Source organism: Rattus norvegicus, chromosome 2 (genome assembly GCF_021556685.1).
Source record: "Rattus norvegicus strain SHRSP/BbbUtx chromosome 2, alternate assembly SHRSP_T2T, whole genome shotgun sequence".
Classification (NCBI taxonomy): domain Eukaryota; kingdom Metazoa; phylum Chordata; class Mammalia; order Rodentia; family Muridae; genus Rattus; species Rattus norvegicus.
The window spans coordinates 181,938,774-181,947,583 of NC_141535.1; the positions used below are offsets into that span (position 1 = coordinate 181,938,774).

Sequence of the window (8,810 nt, forward strand, 5' to 3'; positions counted from 1 at the left end):
TATCTGTCTAGGAAATTGTCCATTTCCTGCAGATTTTCAAGTTTTGTTGAATATAGGCTTTTGTAGTTGGATCTGATGATTTTTTGAATTTTCTCTGATTCTATAGTTATGTCTCCCATTTCATTTTGATTTTGTGAATTTGGACAGACTCTCTGTGTCCTCTCCTTAGTCTGTGTAAAGGTTTATCTATCTTGGTGATTTTCTCAAGGAACCAAATTTTGGTTCTGTTCATTGTTTGTATGGTCCTTCTTGTTTCTACTTGGTTGATTTCAGCTCTGAGTTTGATTATTTCCTGCCTTCTACTACTCCTGAGTGTATTTGGTTCTTTTTGTTCTAGAGCTTTCAGGTGTGCTGTCCAGCTCCTGATATATGCTCTCTCCTGTTTCTTTCTGCAGGCAATCAGAGCTATGAGTTTTCCTCTTAGTACAGCTTTCATTGTGTCCCATAAGTTTGGGTATGTTGTACGTTCATTTTCATTTAAATTCTAAGAAGTCTTTAATTTTTTCTTTATTTCTTCCTTCACCAGGTTATCATTGAGTAGAGCATACTTCAACTTCCATGTATTTGTGGGCATTATTCCCTTTTTATTATTGAAGACTAGCTTTAGCCCATTGTGGTCTGATAGGACGCATGGGATTATTTCTATCTTTCTGTATATGTTAAGGCCTGTTTTATGACCAATTATACGGTCAATTTTGGAGAATGTACCATGAGGTGGTGAGAAGAAGGTATATCTTTTTGTTTTAGGATGGAATGTTCTATAAATATCTGTTAAGTCCATTTGGTTCATGACTTCTCTTAGTCTGTGTAAGTCTCTGTTTAATTTCTGTTTCCATGATCTGTCCATTGATGAGAGTGGGGTGTTGAAATCTCCTATTATTGTGTGAGGTGCAATGTGTGCTTTGAGCTTTAGTAAGGTTCCTTTTATGTAATTAGGTGCCCTTGTTTTTGGAGCATAGATATTCAGGATTGAGAGTTCATCTTGGTGACTTTTTCCTTTGATGAATATGAAGTGTCCTTCCTTATCTTTTTTGATGACTTTTAGTTGAAAATCTATTTTATTCAATAATAGAATGGATACTCCAGCTTGCTTCTTCAGACTATTTGCTTGGCAAGTTGTTTTCCATCCTTTCACTCTGAGTTAATATCTTTTTTTTTTGTCTCTGACATGTGTTTCCTTTAGGCAGCAGAATGCAGGGTCCTCACTGCATATCCAGTTTGATAATCGATGTGTTTTTATTGGGGAGTTGAGACCATTGATATTCAGAGATATTAAAGAATAGTGATTATTGCTTCCTGTTATATTAATATTGGGATGTAAGATTATGTTGGTGTGCTTTGCTTCTCTTTGTTTTGTTGCCAAGACAATTAGTTTCTTACTTTTTCTACTGCATAGCTTGCCTCTTTATGTTGGGCTTTATCATTTATTACCCTTTGTAGGGCTGGGTTTGTAGAAAGATCTTGTGTTAATTTTGTTTTGTCATGGAATATCTTGTTTTCTCTATCTATGTTAATTGAGAGTTTTGCTGGATACAGTAACCTGGGCTGGCATTTGTGTTCTCTTAGGGTCTGTATGATATCTGCCCAGGATCATCTAGCTTTCATAGTCTCTAGTGAGAAGTCTGGTTTGATTCTGCTAGGTGAGCCTTTATATGTTACTTGACCTTTTTCCTTTATGCTTTAAATATTCTTCCTTTATTTTGTGCATTTGGTGCTTTGACTATTATGTGATGGGATGAGTTTCTTTTCTGGTCCAATCATCTTGAAGTTCTTAGGCTTCTTGTATGTTTATGGGCATCTCTTTCTTTAGGTTAGGGAAGTTTTCTTATATAATTTTGTTGATGATATTTAGTGGTCCTTTAAGCTGGGAGTCTTCACTCTCTTCTATACTATTATCCTTAGGTTTGATCTTCTCATTGAGTCCCGGATTTCCTGTATGTTTTGGACCAGTAGCTTTTTCAGTTTTGCATTATCTTTGACTGTTGTGTCGATGATTTCTATGGAATCTTCTGTTCCTGAGATTCTCTCTTCTATCTCTTGTTTTCTGTTAGTGATGCTTGTTTCTATGGCTCCTGGTCTCTTCCTTTGGTTTTCTATATCCAAGGTTGTTTCCCTTTGTGCTTTCTTTATTGTTTCTATTTCCATTTCCTTCACCCTTTTCCATTCTATTTTCCTTCACCTCTTTGATTGTGTTTTCCTGGAATTCTTTGAGGGATTTTGTGATTCCTCTCTATAGGCTTCTACTTGTTTATTTATGTTTTCCTCTGATTCTCTAAGGGAGTTCTTTATGTCTTTCTTGAAGTCCTCCATCATCATGATCAAATGTGATTTTAAATCTAGATCTTGTTTTTCTGGTGTGTTTGGATATTCAGTGTTTGCTTTGGTGGGAGAACTGGGCTCTGATGCAATCCCACTAATATCACAGACTAGACAAGGTTTCTCACTTTCCCCCATCTATTCAATATAACACCCGAAGTCCTAGCCAGAACAATTGGACCACAAAAAGAGATCAAAGCAATACAAATTGGAAAGGAAATAATCAAAATACTACTATTTGCAGATGATATTACACATTTTAGGGACACCAAATTTCCACCAGAAAAGTCCTAAACCTGATAAACAACTTCGGCATGTAAAATTAACGTAAATGAATCAGTAGCCTTCCTCTACTCAAAGGATAAACATGCTGTGAAAAAAAAACTAGGCAAAGGACACCCTTCACAATAATCTTAAATAATATAAAATACCTTGTTGTGACTCTAACAAAGAAAGTGAAAGATCTGTATGACAAGAACTTCAATTTTCTAACAAAAGAATTGAAGAAGATCTCAGAAGTTGCAAAGAACTTCCATGCTCATGGATTGGCAGGATTAATATAGTAAAAATGGATATCTTGCTGAAAGCAACATGCTGATTCAAGGCAATTCCCATTAAAATTTCAATTCGGTTATTCATAAAGTTAGAAGGGGCAATTTGCAAATTCATTTGGAATAACGAAAAACACAGGATAGTGACCTGTCCATCAGGTCCAGTTATTCAGGGTCCTGAAGAATCGCTACCTGAGGGTCAAGGTGGGGGAGAAAAGAAGGAGACCAAGCAAGGTTCTGTTGTCAAGGTCTGTTTATTGAGAGAAATGTACAGCATTTAAAGCTCTGAAGCAGGAACTGAAGCTTAGGTCTGGGGATTACTGGGAAGTGCCCAAGAACATAAGGTAAATCATTAAACTGCAAGATATTCTCCTTAGACACTGAGGCAACAGTCTTCCGGGGACATAATCTTTCTTTGAAAAGGTCAAGCCCTTCTCAGGAATCTGTTCAGGGACATCTGGTGTTTGCTCAGGATGAAACATCCTGCGATTATTCCCGGAATCTTCCTGGGAGAGGCTTTTATCCAACAATCTCATAATCTTACAGCAGCCATATTAGGGCTGAGCGCCCTGTGACTGTAGAGCTCAGAATGGCTCCCTACATCTCCCCCTTTTTTCTTTTATAGGAGACCATTAGATGGAAGTAGTGGGCTGAGAGAGATCAGACATACCTCGCAGAGTGCCCAGCTCGGCCAGGAGGAGCCACTCTTGCAGTTAGGACTGCACCCCAATGGCTAGGAATAAACTTATGCTGTAACACACCATTCTGAGCTATACGTGTGTGTTTTTTGGGGGGAGAAACTGGGCAGAGGAGCATTTGACCAGCCCATAAGTTTAAACTGGGTGCAGCCACCTCTGTCTTAGGATTGACTTCTTGAACTCTAGCATTACCCATCATAGGATTACCTTGTCACCCTCAAGGCTCCGTGTCTCAGGTTGTTCAAGGTCAGAGGAAGTTGCCTGTCACTGAGTATAGCTACTTCGGGTCATCTCATTCCTCTTACTTGAGCCCAGGGGAGAAAGGGTAGGGGCCAAACGGCATAAATTTAAGAGATTGTGGAAATTGAGCCTCTCCCGATAAGTTGTGGGCACCTCATCTTGTTTGTCGTCTCTCTGGTCCTCTTCAGTTGTCCCGGTCTCCAAGCCATGATAATGTACTGAAACAGAATTTCTACGCAAAGCAGAATCTATTTGTGATTTCATAAAGCATGTAAGTCACTGAAAGGCCCAAGGACCGAAGGAAATCAACAGAAGCAGGCCCACAAGGGGTCCTAAAATCGATGGCAGCAGGGTAGGGAGCCATGGGGATGCAGAAACCCAGTTTTTGTACCAAGACTCCTGTTGCTCTCTCTCTGTTTCATTTTTCTAGGCTATCTCTCACATTTCTCAGGCTGTCTTCCACAAGACCAGTCTTGTCTACAAAAACACAGCATTCCTCTTTTAAGGCTGCACAATGCCCTCCCTGTTGTAGGAAGAGCAAATCGAGTCCTCTTCTATTTTGTAGCACCACTTCTGAAAGGGAGACAACAGAATCTTTTAAATTGGCTAAGCCCTCTCTCAGTTCACCTGGGTCCTGGTCAATTGCAGCGCTAAGTAAATGATAGCATTGCTGGTTTTGTTGGGAAGTAACAAGCACAGCAATGCTTGTGCCTGTCCCTGCTGTCCCTAACCCCAAGAGGACTGCGAGAATGATGGCCAATATAGGCTCTCTCTTTTCTCGATGGGGTCACCAGTGTTTCTATCCCAAAAATTCAAGATATCTTGTGGCTCATGAATGCTGAGTCTGGGGAGTAATTGCACTAATACTCAATAATTGCGCTGCTGCAAGAAATCAGATATTATTACATAGGCAGTCAGCCCTGATGAACATTCCAGATAAGTATGATTTGGGGTGAGCAGGTACTCATGACGATTGTCAATGACCAAGGTATGGTTGCATATTTCTAACAGCTGGTGAGAAGGGAGCATATGTTTTCCCAGAATACAGCTTCCCACCCTGGATACCTCAGTGAGGGTAAATCCTAAAAAGCCTCCATATAGAGTATTGGATTCATTGGTATAAATAAATTCTCCAAAAAGGGCAATGCCTTCATAAAATGGAGGGAAAGCAGAAAAGCACATCCAGCATTCCACATATTTGGAGAAATTATTTATCTGCTCCTGGAAGAGTAGGGCAGAGGCAGATGGACTCTGACCCCATAGGTAGCAATGAATATCCTAGTAAGAGCACCAGTGGAAGGGGAAGCACTGGGTCCTGCTAAGACTGAACCCCCAGTGAACTAGTCTATGGGGGGAGGGCGGCAATGGGGGGAGGGTTGGGAGGGGAACACCCATAAGGAAGGGGAGGGGGGAGGGGGATGTTTGCCCGGAAACCGGGAAAGGGAATAACACTCGAAATGTATATAAGAAATACTCAAGTTAATAAAAAAAAAATAAAAAAAAAAAGAAATGTTAATTGTGAAACCAAAAAAAAAAAAAAAAAAAAAGAATGGATAGAATGACTCGTGAGAACACCATAAGGCCAGGAGGAATGGTCGGTTGAAAGAAAGTAGTCAAGAGGGATCCTCTGGGGAATGTGTGGCCACTGGGTTTTTCGGCTCTGAGCCCCTTTTAGGCAAAGAGGGAACAAAATTATATAATTGAGGATTAGGTCCAATAGAGGCCTGATGTTTAAATGGCAATGTTTTTTGTAACTGTATTTTAAAGGAAAGGAAAGGATCTCTGCCAGAAATATAGAGGCACAGGCCCCATTCAGCTCCCTGAGTAGTTTCCCAATTAAACTCCTTTTCTTGTTCTGTGAAAGCTATAAGGAAAGGATTATACCAATTCTTGGCACAATTTTGATTAAGAGGTGTGGGTCCCGAATTAAGTTGCTGTTTGGGAGGGTTTTTGCCATCGAGCCAAAGAGATATCATGGGTCTTTCATCAGTTAATTTTTGAACCCAATAAACATCTGATGAGCCAGGGAAGGAGGAACCACGTCCTTCTTCCATGTGAGGGAACTGTCCCATGAAGGGAAGCAGTAGAGCTTGTGCAATGTGTTGTCTGTCCCTAAGCGATAAGGGGCCCCACATGGCAGTGGCTAGAAATTTAATTTCTCCAGAATAGTCAGTATCTATTACAGAGGGAAGGATGACATGTCCTTGAAGAGCACTCAAGGCTCACGCAATTATTAGGAAAAAAATGCCAGGAGGCAGGGTCCAAACTCTCCAGATTCTATGATAATAGTCCCTTCCTCAGGGGATATAATCCTGGTGGTGGAGGAACACAGGTCCAATCCTGCGCTCCCTGCTGTTGCCCGGGATAAGTTGGCATTGCAGGAGCTTGATGCTGCACTTGGGGGCATGTGGTCACCTTTGGATAGGGGCCCTAGTGTGGGGCCCCCTGCCCATTTCCCTGACCGCAGGGAGGGTTTGCCCATTAGTGTCAGTCTCAGACTGATATTCCTTTGCCCAATGATGTCCTCTCCTACAGCGGGGACAAATTCCCGGGGCAGTGGGTCTAGGGGCCCCTTGACCAACGGTAGGATTAGGGGACTGACTGGGGTTGACGGCGCTACATTCTCTAGCAAAAGGACCAGGTTGTCCACATTAAAACATGTTTTGCCTCTAGGGCGACCAGTATCCCCGGTTTTTTGGAACACAGCCCCGATCGCCAGACTAATAGACTTGGATACTTGATGTGAGAAGGAATTGACATCATTACAAATTTAATCATTCCCGGAATATCAAGGTCTTTGGTCTTGCCTCGTAACATGGCTCTGCATGGCAAATTAGCGTTCTCAAGAGCAAGCTGTCTAAGGAGGAGCCCCTCACTTTCACTCTGACCTAAGATTCTTTCAGCTGCTTCTTGTAATCTCCCCACAAATTGACCATAGGGCTCTTGTGCCCCCTGGATTATTTTAGTTAGGGGGGTGGTGAGTGCTCCTGTAGCAGGGACCGCTCTCCAGGCAGACAAAGCAGCCTGCGCCATTTGAGCAAGGACACCCGGAGACAGCCCCAGCTGTTTGTCCTCAGTGGCAAATGAGCCCCTTCCACATAACTTGTCAGCCATCCAAAAGGCGGTCTTACTCAGGGGATTTTTTCTATTTCTAGCAGCAAGACTCTCTGTCTATGAACTCTGATTTCCAGGTTAAATATTGCCCTCTAGTGAGGACGGATTGTACTACCGTGGTCCACTCGCTAGGAGTCAAATATCCAGACCCCACGAGCCCCTCCAAGATGGACAAGGTAAAGGGAGAATTTATACCATAATTTTTAATAGCCGAGTATAATTCTCTAATAGATTTGATTTTAAATTTTTTGTATATGGGACAGGAAGTCTCGTATTCACCTTGGTCGGAGCCTTCCTCATCAGAGTCTGCAGCTACCTCATTATAATCGTTCTCCTCTTCGCTCTCCTGTTCTTCACTACCATTTTGTCCTTGTTTCTGGTTGTTACTATCAGGCTCAGGTTCCTCTCTAGCCTGCCTAGCGCGTTCCCTGGTCATAATGGGGAAGGTTAGTTTTGGTTGAGGTTTTTTAATGGTGTTAGATGGTCTTTTGGGGGCAACTTGTCCCTTTCTCACGGTCTCTTGTAAGTTTTGAATCTCTAATGTAAGGTCCCCCAAATCCTGTTGTAAATGTAAGACTTGTTTCAGTCTGGTGATTTGAGCCTGAAGCACAGCCTTAGCCTGAGTTAGTCCCTCTACCGCTACAATTGGCAAAGGTGCAGGAGGAGCTGACGGCAATGGGGGCAATAAGTGTGGGGGGCGGGTAGGTTCGGATCCTTGTGTGAAAAAGACCTGAGGTTCCTTTGGTCCGGGGCTGTACCTCTCCTCATATTTGGCAGCTTCCTCCTCTAACTCGGCCTCAGAAGCAGGATCTAGCCTTGATTCAGAAAAGCGGCGTAAGCGGTGCCTCTCACTTTTATATTTGTCTTGGTCTCTAGAGAACTCTTTTAGAGAGGGATACATGGTTTTCGATTTCTTAGACATTTTGGGGTCCTCTAGAGAGCGTAAGGCTTCGGATGAGGGATTTCCCCTCTCCCCAGGCATATCAATGACAATGGAAGGAGAAGGAGAGTGCAGCTCCCTGTTTTTACTTTCGCTTTTCCATGAGGGCAGCCACCACGAAGCTTGTAAGAAATCCTATGCAGCAGCTAAGAGGTGCGCACTCTCACCTCCTTTCTCAGCATCTTTTATAATGTCTCTAATGATACACCAGTAACTACAAAATGCCACGGACACTGGGTCACCGGCTTTCAAGAGCTTATTAATGTCTTGACAAACCTTATTCCAAGTAAGGGAGTGTATATTGGGGCTTCTTAAAATTAACCAAGGACACTTTTCATCAATAAAACTCAGAATTTGTTTAAATCCTTTTTTCTTAACTCTTATTCCTCTCTCCCTGAGTGAGCGCTTGATCTCTCCTATGAAACAAGCTTCTTTAGATAATTGCTTCCCCATGACAATCGGATGACAATTATTTGGCCTGCGTTTTTACCTCCATCTCTAGTGATGCACGAGCGATGCACCCTGAAGAGTCCTCAACTTCTTTCTTGTGGATCCTCTGTCTCCATTGTCCAGTAGTTGCCCGTGCTTCAGGTCCCTGTTCAGGTGCCACTTGACCCGTCCAGCAGGTCCAGTTATTCAGGGTCCCGAAGAGGCGCTATCTGAGGGTCAAGTGGGGGAAGGGAAGAAGGAGACCAAGCAAGGTTTTATTGTCAAGGTCTGTTTATTGAGAGGAATGTACAGCATTTAAAGCTCTGAAGCAGGAATCGAAGTAGGAACTGAAGCTTAGGGCTGGGGAGTACTGGGAAGTGCCCAAGAACATAAGGTAAATCATTAAACTGCAAGATATTATCCATAGACACTGAGGCAACAGTCTTCCGGGGACATAATCTTTCTTTGAAAAGGTCAAGCCCTTCTCAGGAATCTGTTCAGGGACATCTGCTGTTTGCTCAG

General features: G+C 42.5%; 1 long non-coding RNA gene across 1 annotated transcript; it reads right to left on the reverse strand.

Annotated features, from left to right (window-relative positions):
* Positions 1 to 3,102: 3,102 nt before the first annotated feature.
* LOC147996380 (uncharacterized) lies at positions 3,103 to 8,578 on the reverse strand. Its single transcript, XR_015678169.1, has 2 exons — positions 8,350 to 8,578; positions 3,103 to 4,378 (listed from the first exon to the last, which is right to left on the reverse strand). It is a non-coding gene; the product is annotated as an uncharacterized LOC147996380 (long non-coding RNA).
* Positions 8,579 to 8,810: the final 232 nt, after the last annotated feature.